The 12,383-nt window shown below is 52.8% G+C and overlaps 1 long non-coding RNA gene across 4 annotated transcripts in view; it reads right to left on the minus strand.

Annotated features, from left to right (window-relative positions):
- Nucleotides 1-601: 601 nt before the first annotated feature.
- LOC135452486 (uncharacterized) overlaps nucleotides 602-12,383 on the minus strand; it is a 43,010-nt gene continuing 31,228 nt past the window's right edge. For all 4 annotated transcript variants that reach the window (XR_010441627.1, XR_010441628.1, XR_010441629.1 and 1 more), the window contains one exon: nucleotides 602-1,234. This is a non-coding gene — a long non-coding RNA (uncharacterized LOC135452486). The remainder of the gene's footprint in view (nucleotides 1,235-12,383) is intronic.

The following is a 12,383-nucleotide window of genomic DNA, read 5'->3' on the forward strand; positions in this document are numbered from 1 at the left end:
TGCACTTGGCCATCACTGCCTCTCTGTGAGGTGGTTTTTGGGTGCTCAGGGCTGCACAGGGCAGGAGCACGCAGCCCCCCCGGCCCCCCTGCTCCGCAGCCCCCGCGCAGCCCCCATTAGCATCCCCGCGCCCGGCCCCCTGCCCAGCCTTGAACTTGGCCATGCCGGGCTGCGCTCCTTCTGCCTGCCTGGGCTCGCACAATGCCGGCCTTGACCCATTGTTTGCTTTTTTCGGATTTCAGCTGGGAAAGCGGCCACCTCGCGCAGCCTGCCCCGAGCACGCCGGGAGCGGGGCACAATGGGGAACCCTGCTCTGCAGGCAGAAGGGCTCCAAATCATTTGAGAGACATATTCATTATATTCTTTCACGGGGGTCTGTTTGCATTGGGTTTAGCGGTTACTTCCCAGACGGGGTTCAGACCAAATAAAGATCATTGAGCGGCGAGGGATTCGCTCGGGCTTTCAGGGAAATGTGCCTGATGTGGGGCACGGTGCAGCCCGGCTGCCTGGCCCTCGGCTGCTCCCCCTTCCCTCTTGATTTGCCTGGGTTTATTTTGTGCCTGTTGCCTCCTCTGTCTAGAGACTGCACCAAATCACACGCTGGCTTTTGCAAAAGAGAGAGTTTATTTTCAACAGTGCATGGGGTTGGGAGGATTTGAATGGGAGAGAATTACAGGCAGTACATTTCTCTTACAGGAACAGAGAGGGTGTGGTACAACAGCAGCAGGGCTGCATGGCCTGGAAAAGCTCATGGTCCTCATGGGCCCCAAGCACAGTGCCTTTGGGAAGGCTGCGCTCTCACAGCTCCACAGACCCAGGGATCAAGAGCAGCAAGGGCCGAGCTCTGCTCCATGAGCAAAGCCAAACTTCACACACCTGGTATTTCAGCAGGTGAGACAGCGACTGGCTCAGGTCTCTCTGCCTAAGCACTTTGGTCCTGCTCTGGGGTATTGAGGGCACTGAAGGCAACATACAGGAGTGACGTGGGATGATCCCTTGGCTCCCTGTGCTGCCCTGGCTCCCTCCCCATGGCTGCACCGCTGTGTGTCGAACTGATGCAGAAATCCACTGTGTTCACGAAACAAAGCTGTTTCCTCTCTGGGGCCAATGGAGAAGCAGATTGGGGCTCTCCTGGAGAAACTCTGAGAAGTCAGATGGCACGTCCAGGCAGGCGGCAGTCAACTAGAAGAAGGAACTCACGGGCTTCAAAAGTTCCTTGTCCACTCACTGGGATCTAGGAAGGAAAGAAAGAAAATGGAGTTGTTATGATCTGTATCAGAGAAATGGTCCAGTAGTGCTTGGCTGAGAACAGACCAACTTGTCCCTGGTGGAGCAGAACTCCTATCCTCTTTCCCTCCCCACCACATCTTTCTCACGGCTCTGGACCACCTTACCCTCTTCCTTACTGGGAAAACTGTAGTCTCCAAGATGCCAAGCTTCCCCTTCACCCTCCTCAATCCCCTACCTCTGCCTGCCCCGCACACCGCCAGCCAGGGGAGGGCTCACGGCTTGTCCTTCCTCCCTAGGCTTTGGGGCATGGGATTACTCTGCATGTCAGAGCCACTAAAGGCACAGCCCTCTGATGTTTTAATCTTCGTGTTAACTTTCTCTGCCCTCGGCGCCCTTGCCTGACTGGAGAAAGTGATACCAAGCCACTGAGCTGGAGCCGAAGCTGTGACACTCAGCCCAAGTCCCCTTCTCGGCTTTCCCCACGCCTCCCACATCTCACACCTTGCAGCACGTTCTCCTCCCTTTTTCCTGATTTTTTTCATCTATTTCCTTTACACTTTATCCATGTTGAGTGTGTATTCCCTAGCCCCCAAACCAGTCCTATCCTTTTCCTATCTTCCCTTTGCTTTGCCCACAAACTGTTACATTGGAAGGAGTAAAGACTAATATAACAAATCCTTGAGTACACTTGCAAAAGGAACCATCAGCTGGCTAATTTATTCTTTTTATTGCACCAAATTGTAATTTTATAAAATATTGCAAATTTTATAAAATATTTGCAAGCCCATTTTAAGAGATAAATCTTGTGTGTGGCTCTCTAATGAGCCGCCCTGGGAGCAGCCGGCATGTGATCTGCTGTAGGTCGCACCGCAACGTTCCCAGGCTGTGACTGGATGAACCACCGTAACTCTTTGAACTGTGCAAATACTCTACACTCTGGGGTCCAGGCTGCAATTTTCATGGGTATTTTTTCTCTCTCTTAAAAATAGATCTTCTGTAACCCCTTTATTGCAATATTCATAAAGCACTTGATGGAAATCCAAGGAAAATCCCTTCCCTTCTGCAACTTTGAAGCAAGTCTAAAACTTAAGAGAGACAGAGGCCAAACCCACCCCATGTGGTTGGTTTTGGTGCTGAGAGAACAGACCCCATGCTGTATGTGTTTAGGGAGACCCAGGCTGCAAAAAGCCAAGGCTCAGCACTTCTTTATCCTATGTGAGATTAGGAGAACATCCCGAATGTTCCCCTAAACCTGGAAAGGATGTTGAGGTCAGGACAGATGAGATCTGAACGATGGTGGGTGCTTTCACAAGCCCAGGAGAGGAGGAGGCAGATGAATCCTTGTTCTCACCAGGGAAAAGCCTTTACCTGGCAGGTAAAGTCCCCTGTCCTGGCTGAACTTGTTTTGGCCTACAAGAAACTCTTCTGTAGTGTGGATAGAGGGGATGCTTGGTACCAGACATCAACCCAGCCTGGAAATCACCTACTGCCTGCCTGGTGAGCTTGAAACTTTTGGCACTCAGTAACTGAGGGCAGGAGGGACTGGACCAGCCCAACTGACTCAACATAAGCTTCAGAAAAACTCAAATGTCCTGCATGCACTTTCTCTCTGTGCAAAGTTCAGCCTTGCACTGAGGGTGCCTGCAAAAATAGGGCTCCACCAGGACCTAGCTCCAACACTGCCTTCCCTCCCCAGTGCCCTGCACAGGGAAAACATTGCTCTGTGTGTGGATTTACTGTCCTTTTTTCTTTTTTTTTAAAGCTGAATAAACAATTGAAATTATAGCTCAGCCTCTGCTCCAACACTTGCTCCAGTGCCTCCTTGTGCCCTTACAAAGCCAGTACTGAGGTTTATATGCTGATAAACTGCCCTGCCACAGCAATTCTGGGCGGTGGGAAGAGAAAAAAAAAAAAACCTCAAATAATGGTAAATGGATGCAGAACGCTCTGCCTAATCAGATTCCTGTCCCCTATTGAGGCCAGGAAGGAGGGACCCCGCTCCTCCCCTGCCCTCAGCCCAGCCTCCGCTTCACCGGCTCACACGGAGAAACTTTCTGGACAATTTAATCTCGACAGGGTGTTACTTAGAAAAACCTTTTTCACTGTCAATTTTTTTCCCCCACCCTTCCACCCCCCCCCCTTTTTTTTTCTTCCCTCCCAGCCTTGATTGAATTTTGCAAGCCCCTGATATCTTTCTTTTTTGTAGGGATGCACGCTGCTTATGCAAATACCAGCCTTTCATACCAGCCTCCCTGGCTCAAGCCCTCCAACTTGAATGTGACCAAAAGCTGCGCTCTCCCCTGCTAACTCCTTAGCACAATTACACCTCCATTCTGCTCCAGGGGCCCGGGGAGGGGGAAAAAAAAATCATTTTAAACTAATAACACGTGCTGTTTGCTTTGGATAATTACAAGGGAGCTTCGGCTTCTAAGAGCTATGAAATATTCCGTTCAGCGGGGCGGGAGGGAGGCTCCGTGTTCCGCCTACGCCGCGAGTTTTATCTCCTTACGGAGATGCTCGCGCGGCCTCTCGAGGCTCCCTCCATCTCGTGCTCATCCTCTGCACCTGGGCAAAGCATTTACATTTCCTACGGAGCAACCTGGCGCTGCTTTGGGCTACAGGAGAGAGGAGAAGGCGCCTGACATTTTCCTTATCTCAAGTTACAATTTCCTGCAAGCATCAAGATAATAAAACATCGGAGATGGGCAAGATGAGCGAAATGAATGCGGCGGCTGAGGCTCCCGCAGCAGCGCGGGAAGGGCCGGGCAGAAAGGACACCCGGGGGATGCGGCTGCTCCGCTGGCTCTCGTTTGCATCGCGGCCCTGACGTTATTGTCCTCCTGCCTTGTCTGCTGGGGAAGTTTATGTGGAGGGCTTTTTGCTGGGGCGAGGAGGAGGAGGGGAGTTTTCCCCAAAAGCACCCAGGAATCTGTCAAAAGAGGGACAGAAAAGAGAAGAAGAAGAAGAAGAAGGGAGACAGAGAGTGGGAACGTCAAGGACCCCTGACTAATGAATAGCAAGTTTGCCCTTGAACCTCCCTGGGCTTTGCCATTCCCAGGCTCCAAACAAGGGCTGATGCATGCTTGGGCCCAGCTGCAGGGGGACCGGGCTATGGTTCATCTCAGACACTTTGACAGCCCGGGCCTTTTCCCCACATAGCTCAGACTCGCCTAACTACTCCCCTGGCAACAGCTCAGTGCAGGAACCTGCGCTGAGGCCCTGCCTGCTGCATACAGAAGTACGAGGAGGAGGAGGGGAGCCGCTGGGAGAAATTAGCTAGAGACTGGCTTAACCCATCAAATGCTGGGCAGGCGCTGCCAGCCCCAGCACCCTTTGCTCAGCCCCAGCACCCTCCAGGCACCCCTGGGTGCTCACTGGCCAGTGTCTGCAGCAGAGCTGGAGAGGGGCAGGGGTGGGTTAGACGTGCAGAATTGCTGTGCACTACAAATCCCACGACCTGCTGCTTCACCATGACCCAGTGCCTCGGACCTCGCGAGTGGGAAGGTCCTCATGGTGCCAGGGATGTGGGAGGGAGACAAAGTAGCCAGCTGAAAAAGGCCACCGGACACTGAGAGGAAAGGGCACGGCCTCTCCCCGGTGTGGTGGGACAGGGCACCCCTCCCTGCCAGCCAAAATGAGGGCAGGGGCTAGATGAGAGGCACAAACTTGCCCTGGATGCTCTTTCTGCATTGCAGATCAAAGGCTAAGAACGAGCAGGCCTTAGGGGTCTGCACTGAATGGCTGGAGAGAACAGGCACAAGCACCCGGCGGCTCTAAAATGCGACCCAGAAACGTTCCCACATCCCAGCCCCATATAAATCAAGGGGGAAAAAAGGGGGAGCTCCATCCCAGCCTCTGTTTTTACAGAGCATCTTTCATGTGCAGCCCCTGAGAGAGGGCTTTGCCGAGCTTGTTAAGGATGGCTCCTGCGCCAGGCAGAGAGGGGGACGCACCATATGGAGAGGAGAAAAAGAAAAGGGGACACTGAAAATGGAAAATTATGCAAAGCAGGAGGAGAGGCACTGGGGGAAAGGGGGGAGGGAGGCAGCAAGGAGGTGGGGGATGGGGAGACAGGAGACTGGAAGTGAGCCCTGACTTGGGGAACACCATTAGCTGGCACTGGGCTGCATGAGGAACAGAAGTTTCCTGTGACCAAGTGCAGGACAGCCCTCTGTACCCTTGGGTGCTGTCACTGGAGGGCATTTCTCCAGCCTGGCCTTGCCTGAGAGCATCTGGGCTGTGCCAGGGCAATGCCCAGCTGGACAGTGGTGGGTGCACTCTTTCTGGAGCTGTGCTGCCCTGGAAGACACAGCAAAATGGGGTCCGTGGTGACCTACTTCAGAGGTGTCCTGAGGACCTCTGTTACTATAGCAATGAGGGTGCAAGCAAACATTATGGCCTTTTGGACAAGAGTTCTGCTTGTCATCAATCACAAAAACCAGAATAATGTAAGGAGGTGCCAGGGCATTATAAGAAAAGGCTCTGACCAACAGCAATGATAGCAAGGGCCCAAACTGCCCTTGGGTCTCAGCTGCCCGTGCAGTGAAGGTGGATGCTTGGGTGGGTGAAATGATGTGCAGCTCAGGGATGCTGTGCAGGCATTCCTGTCCAGGCTTGTGTTACTGCCCAGCTTGTGCTCAAACTCCAGCATTGGCCTAACCTGGTGTTTGGAGAAATGACTCAGCTCTTCCCATCCCAGGTGTAGGGCTCCTTTTCCCTATCCTGGAAACACTGGCCTCCTTTGGGGAAACACCCACCTTGTCACTGTGACAGCTTCTTTTTCCCAAAGCCACTCTGTGCTCCAAACTTGTGGCACTCTGCTGGCTCCCTGTCATGGGCCATGACCACCTTGCACATCCTCACTGGGTGCAAGCCCCCTCTCCAGCCCATCTTCCACCCAGCAAGGAAAGCCACCCACACCTGTGCTTGGTGCTGGTTGCTCTGTGCCTCCTGCTTTGTCCCCTCCGTGCCATTCCCATCTCCCCATTCAGTGGCTTTTGTTCACAGCAGCCAGTGTTTTTCCTTCACTCTCCTCAGCATTGCTCAACACCCAGGAACACAAACTGCTCCTGGCTCCCACCTCTCATCGCTCTTGGCCCTGTCACAGCCTTTGATCTCACACTCCTATCCACCACTCTGCTCCCTTTTCTAGCTCCTTCTGTTTGTTCCATCAGGAAACCTTCCCTTGCTGCATCCCAAATGGCTCTCCCCATTAAACCCATCTACTGTGCTTCCCTCCATTTACCACTGGTTAATTTACCATCAGCCCTACACCCTATAACCCTCATTTCAGGCAGGTGTGGGGCAGATTCCTGTGAGGTTGGTGCACAGACAGCCTGTGCCTGCAGAGATGGGCACGCTTGCCCTGGCAAACACGTGTTCCTGCCTGCACATGCCCACACCTACATGTTCCTGCCCACGTTCCCGCTGCCACATCCCAGGCTCTGGGATTTCAAGGGGAGCTCTTGTTCTCCAATGGGGCATGGGAATTATCTGCACAGCACGGCTGCAGGTTGGGATTTGGGCTGTTTGGTCTTGCAGACACTAGACTAAAAAGATGCTGTACCCATTTGGTTTCCTCAAGAACCATGCCCTGGAGTAAGGCTACAAGTGTTGGCCAGATCCTCAGTAAAGCCCTGGAATAAGCTGTAGGCACTGAAGAGGATTCATCTAAGCAGCATTCAAAGAAAAATAGCAAAAAATAAAGTTCACGGGGGCACACGAAAAACAGAGCTTCCACCCACAGAGCAGCTGTGTGGGGCTCTGGAGACAGGCAGGCAACGTGGGAGATGTTTCAGAGCTTGCTCTCAAAATGATACATTTGCAACCGCTTCCCTTCTTCAACCACTGGAGGTACACGGAGCTACCTGCCCTGCAGAGAGACATTTCAATCTTCAGGCACAGGACTTTGTCCTGGGCTGCTTTAAGGCTGGCTAGCCCTTGTGGCAGCATGATGCAAAAATGAGATGTGCCTTTGTGGGAGAGGAAGAAGAGGGATGTACTCTATCCCCTGGTATTCTGACACAGGCAAGGACCTGCCCCTCCATGAGCAAACCCAGGCAGAGAGGCTGTTTGGTGCTCTCCCTGCAAATTCCCACCCACTGGGAATGGGTGGTGTGGGGAGAGCAGATGGGATTCAGGGTGTCCTTTGGATCAGGCTGGCCTCAGCTGCTGTGCTAGAAGCTGAAGGTTTCCAGGGAGGATATGGCAAGAACAGTGAGTCCTGCCCAAGTGACGGTCCAAAGCGCTGGCACTCCGTCCCGATTCAACCTCGCCCCAGATTCCCGCCCTTGGCTCACATCCAGGTTCCTTTCTCCTTGACCCATCTCCATCAAAAGCAGAGCTGTTACGAGGCTCTGCTCTGAGCTTCTAGTCTACAAATAGCAGCAAAGCAGCACCTGCTCCGGAGCTGAACATTTCCACTAAACTCTATTTAGATGCCTGTCCCGGCCAAAGAAATCTTTTGAGACCGTGTCACTTGTAGGATATGTTACATATTTCAACCTCCAGCAATACAAGACACTGATACAATACTGAACTACACAATTGCTGTATGTCCCTGCACTTTTACCTTGGCTGCAGAGATGTCCCACAAGGGCTCATCTCCAGCAAATATTTCTCTGGACAGGGAGTTGGCTGCCTGGAGTGCAGGGGCCGATGTGTTTATCGGGCAGCAAAGCTGGCCCTGCCATCTCTCCCAGGGAAGCTGTGCCATGGGAGCTGCTAAAACAGCATTTCATTTCCAAACAGGGCCCCAGAGACCTCTTGTGTGAAGGATTCAACAGAGCGAGGCGGGGTAGAGCAGAACAAGGAGACACAACCCCAGGCTAAAAACAAGGCAGACCCCAGGTTTGATGGACCTTATTGCTCTGCACCAGGGCTCAGGCTGGCCTGTCCCCTTGACTCAGTGCCAATCTCTCCTGGGCCACCACTGATGGGGAAAAAGCGAATTGGGATTTTTTTTTCACCTCCTTCTTCCCCCATTTTCCCTCCCCTAACTCCTTTTCCGCATCATAAGCAAAGTCCTAATAAAGCTCCCATCCCCACTGCCAGCCCTGCACCATGCTCCCAGCAGAAAAGAGATGCAAAGCCACGCTTGGAATCTGATTCCCCGGCTTTAAACGCTGCTCTGCCAGCAAAGTGCGACTTGAAAGCTCCCCTGTCACAGTTACAAAGCTCCGAACAGCCCTTCCTCGGATAATCACGCTTATCTCCAGATTAAGAAAGAGAGACCTGCAGCTGAGGCTGGTCACATGGGCTGGGATGTGGGCAAATCTCTTTTAAACAATCCCCATATAGCTGTGACCTCCACCGCAGCCCAAATACACCGTCCCTCGGTCCCACTCGAAAAGCAGCTCTGGAGACATGACAGAGCATGTGAGAGGAGACGGGGCCGGGGATGGGGGGCGGAGGGAAACCACGGGGGAGGAGTGAGAAAGCAACGGAGGAGAGGAGGGTGAGAAAGACGGAAGAAGAAATAAGTAGAGGGAGGATGTGGGAGAGGAATAGGATGTGGTGGAGAGGGAGGAAAAGTGCATGAATGGAGGGGGAGGATGATGAAGGACAGGGAGGTCTCTGCTGCTCTTCCTGTTGGGGATTAGTTGTCCCTGCACTGTCCTCAGTTTAACTCTTCCCACTCTGTCCCCGACTGGCAGCATAGCCTGATTACGTGACTCCAGCTGTGCCAAGCAGCCTTGGCAGGGAGAGCACGTTACCTACTTTGCTGCCACGGATTCATTAAGAGGCTTTGCTTGTGTGGGAATAGTCATCCCAATGGGGAAAGGGAAAAAAAACCCTTTCTGCAGATCAACCTGGCGAGGAGCTCTGACAAAGCGCTTTCCACAGCCCTGCCCAGAGTCTGGGAGCAGAATTAAGGAGAGATAGGGATGTGCAAACAGGGGTGGCAGGTCAACTGGGAGGGGTCCCTAGCATGGCCACTGCTCAGAGATGAGGCACCAGACAGGGAGGGAACTGCAAGCCCTTTGCAGGATGCTGGTGCCTGGTTCTTCTTTGTGATTAAAGGCCACCTTGCATCTGGGTCAGGCATGGATGACACATTCACCCTCTGCGTAAACGAAAGGTCTGAGCAACTGCAGAGAGACTTTTTCCAGCAGCAGGTTCCCCTCTTACATCCATGTGGGATTAACACAATTTCTTTGCAATGGAGGAGCCCAAACAGCTCTGAAACAAGCACAGAGTGCTGGGGCTGCCCCTCTCTGAGGATGCCCACCTTCTGCTGGCATTGATGGGGGTTTCCAGCCGTGGCCACCGGCTGCAGCCCGCCGGAGGGACTGCGGTGCTGCCTCTCCAGCTGCTCATTATTCACCCTGTGCAATTAGGCACCGCTGATAAGTCACATGAAATTGCCTTTGTTCTCCAACTGGAAGACCTGCATTTCATGGGAATCCCTTTTTTCCTGCACTTTACTGATGAGCTGGCCACTGTACCTACTGCTGGAGCAGCAGTGAGGATTTTGGGGCACTCTTTGGGCTGGGCCTCATAGATATCCTGTGCAGGTTGATGGGGAGGTGTAGCCTGGCCCTCCCCATGTTCCTGGACTTCTCTGAGCACAAAGGAGAGCTGCTCCTCCTGCAGCCCACCAGGGACTTGTCAGCTCTCCTCCAGGCAGGTGGCTTTGTTGCTTCCTGGCTACTCTACCATCTCTCCATGTCACTTCCCAGCTTCCCTCCCAGCAGCAAAGGAAAACCCAGTGCAGCTGCAAAGTCAGTGGGGGAAGAGGCATCAGCCCTACCCAACCCAAACCCTGCTGATGCCAACAGCCACCTTACCTTGTTCATGGCCTTCCCCTTCCTCCCCAGCCAGCCCATCAGGAGCAAACCCCATGCTCTGCTGCTCGGACCAAGCATCTCTCACCCAGGCTCCCTGCAGGGCCAGCCTGCTCCATTGTGCATCAGCTCCTGCTCTTCATTCCTTCACTGTACCAGAACCCAAGTGCGGAAGAGAAGGCAAAGCTAACTGGAACCAACATGAAGCTGGGTGCTACCAAGCTTCACAGGAGGCAAGCTGTGCTCCAGTAAACTTCCCAAAATGACCCCTGCTTCAGAGCAGCCTTGTGCCGTGTAAATCGCCACTCTTTCAGCATCTGGCAGCTGCTCAGATGGGACCACAGGGAGAAAAGACATCTTGGCCCATTCAAGAGTTTCTTCCCGTTCTGCTCAAGAAATGTATGTGGGCTCTTAAGTCTTGTTGATTTAAGGGAAAGGATACAAAATTAATTTAGACAGGAAATTAATTAGATGTGAACTGATGTTTACATCCCTACACATACAATGAATTCTTGTGTGAACCTACAGAATGCAGATGGACGGATGGATGAATGATAACAGCAGTCTAGGAATGACATTATGTGCTGGTCCATACGCTGGGGATGTAGAAAGACTTTTCTCTGCATTGCTAATTAATAACTATATCCTGAGCAAATGTTGATAAATCCTTTATAGAACATGTTATCTCTGTCTCTCCAACTCCTGTTCTGCATTTCTATTTGCCTGTTTCCACTGCTCCACCCCTGGCACCCACACGCTTCACTTCCCTCCCATATTTTGTAACTGGTAGCAGATTTGACTCCCTTTCTGGAGAAAGAGGCGGAGGTTTTGTTACAGGGGCTTTGTGTGAGTGATTGCATGTGTATGTGTGTATACAAAGATGGATACAAATCCATTGGAAATAAACACCTTTTAAGGGACTTGAGAGAAAGACACACAGGGCAAAAGAGAAGAAAGAGCCTACAGACCCTCAGCTAGACAATCAGCCAAGATGAAGAGAAAGACCCAGTGAACCAAAAAAAGCCTCAGTTCTCTTTTAAACTCTCCATGATTTGCAAGGAAAGCAGCAGATCCCATGGCTGGGAAGCCGAGCTGTGGCAATGTAACCCTCACCCCTTCTCCCAGCCCCGCACAGCTCAATTACCCCGGGCTGCCAGGCTGCTCTGAGCACACCCCCACCACCCCGCATCTCCCCTGCCGCCGAGACAGCTTTCACCAATGGAAGGAGTACAAATATATTCATTGGCACCTTATCAGACATGCATGCAAAACTAATTAACATGGGGAGACATGCAAGCTGCCACCCAGCCACAAATACACACCCACGAGCATGCACACACACACGCACGCATGCACAAGGCAACCCTTGTCTAGGGGGGACATTCAAAAGGCTTTGTCACTAATTTAGGCATCTGTCTCAGTCTGGTCTGGTCCTCCTGGCTAGGCTGGAGTTGTGGTTTTTTTCCCACTCTGTTTGACAATGCTGGGAACATGCCCGGAGACCCCTCATTCAAATCACCCCTTGACAATGGTCTCATTGTGTGAGCATATAGAAAAGGGAAAGGATGGGGGAGAAGATGTGGAAGGGGGGGTAAGGAATTAAAATGTGAACCCAAGGAAGTGTTTACTAACACAAGCCTCGCAGCTGCCCCGTCTCTCCTCCACCCCCTTCTTCCGCCCCCGGCCGTTCCAATGGCCCAGCCTGTCCCCAGTTCCAGGCGGGCAGCAGGATGTCGGGACAGCGGAGAGGCTGCACGGATGTGCACGGAGAGCAGGCAGACTGAAGGGATGAAGCCTCAGGGCGTTCAAGTCTTTGGCAGCAGGGGGGCAGGTACAGGTTAGAGAAGAGAAGATAGAGCCAGAGATGCCTCGGAGAGGATTAGGGACTTAAAATGTCCTGGGAAGGACATCTTCATGGAGGAGCAAGAGATTTATTGGTATAACCACTCCAAGGCTTTTTCCAGCAGGAACAAAAAGTGCTTAAACCTGGCCTCGTGGATTTAGAGCAAGTGAGCAGCCTTGCTGCACAGTCTGGACTGCTCTCTTTGGTGCTGCAGCCAGCCAGACACGCTACAGCACAAGAAGAAAGGGGGGAGCAGCAGGGTGTTAGAGCTGGGGGCTCAGAGGATGGACCAGACTCCCTTCAGGATCCTTACTGCTGGTTATTAAATACCAGGAGAAAAAAAAAATAGGGAAAACCGTCCCAATGCCCTGCCCACCCCCAGGCATGCCTGGGGAGGGAAATAGCGAAGGTGCAGATGGGGGTGCTCCCCCAGCCCCACCGCGCTTGGCTGGCCTTGGCAGGCTCCGTTCAGCTGGAAATGCCCAAGAGCCAGCAGAGCACAGGCAAAGGGAGCTGGGGAGGGG

Source organism: Zonotrichia leucophrys, chromosome 10, assembly GCF_028769735.1.
Source record: "Zonotrichia leucophrys gambelii isolate GWCS_2022_RI chromosome 10, RI_Zleu_2.0, whole genome shotgun sequence".
NCBI classification, from domain to species: domain Eukaryota; kingdom Metazoa; phylum Chordata; class Aves; order Passeriformes; family Passerellidae; genus Zonotrichia; species Zonotrichia leucophrys.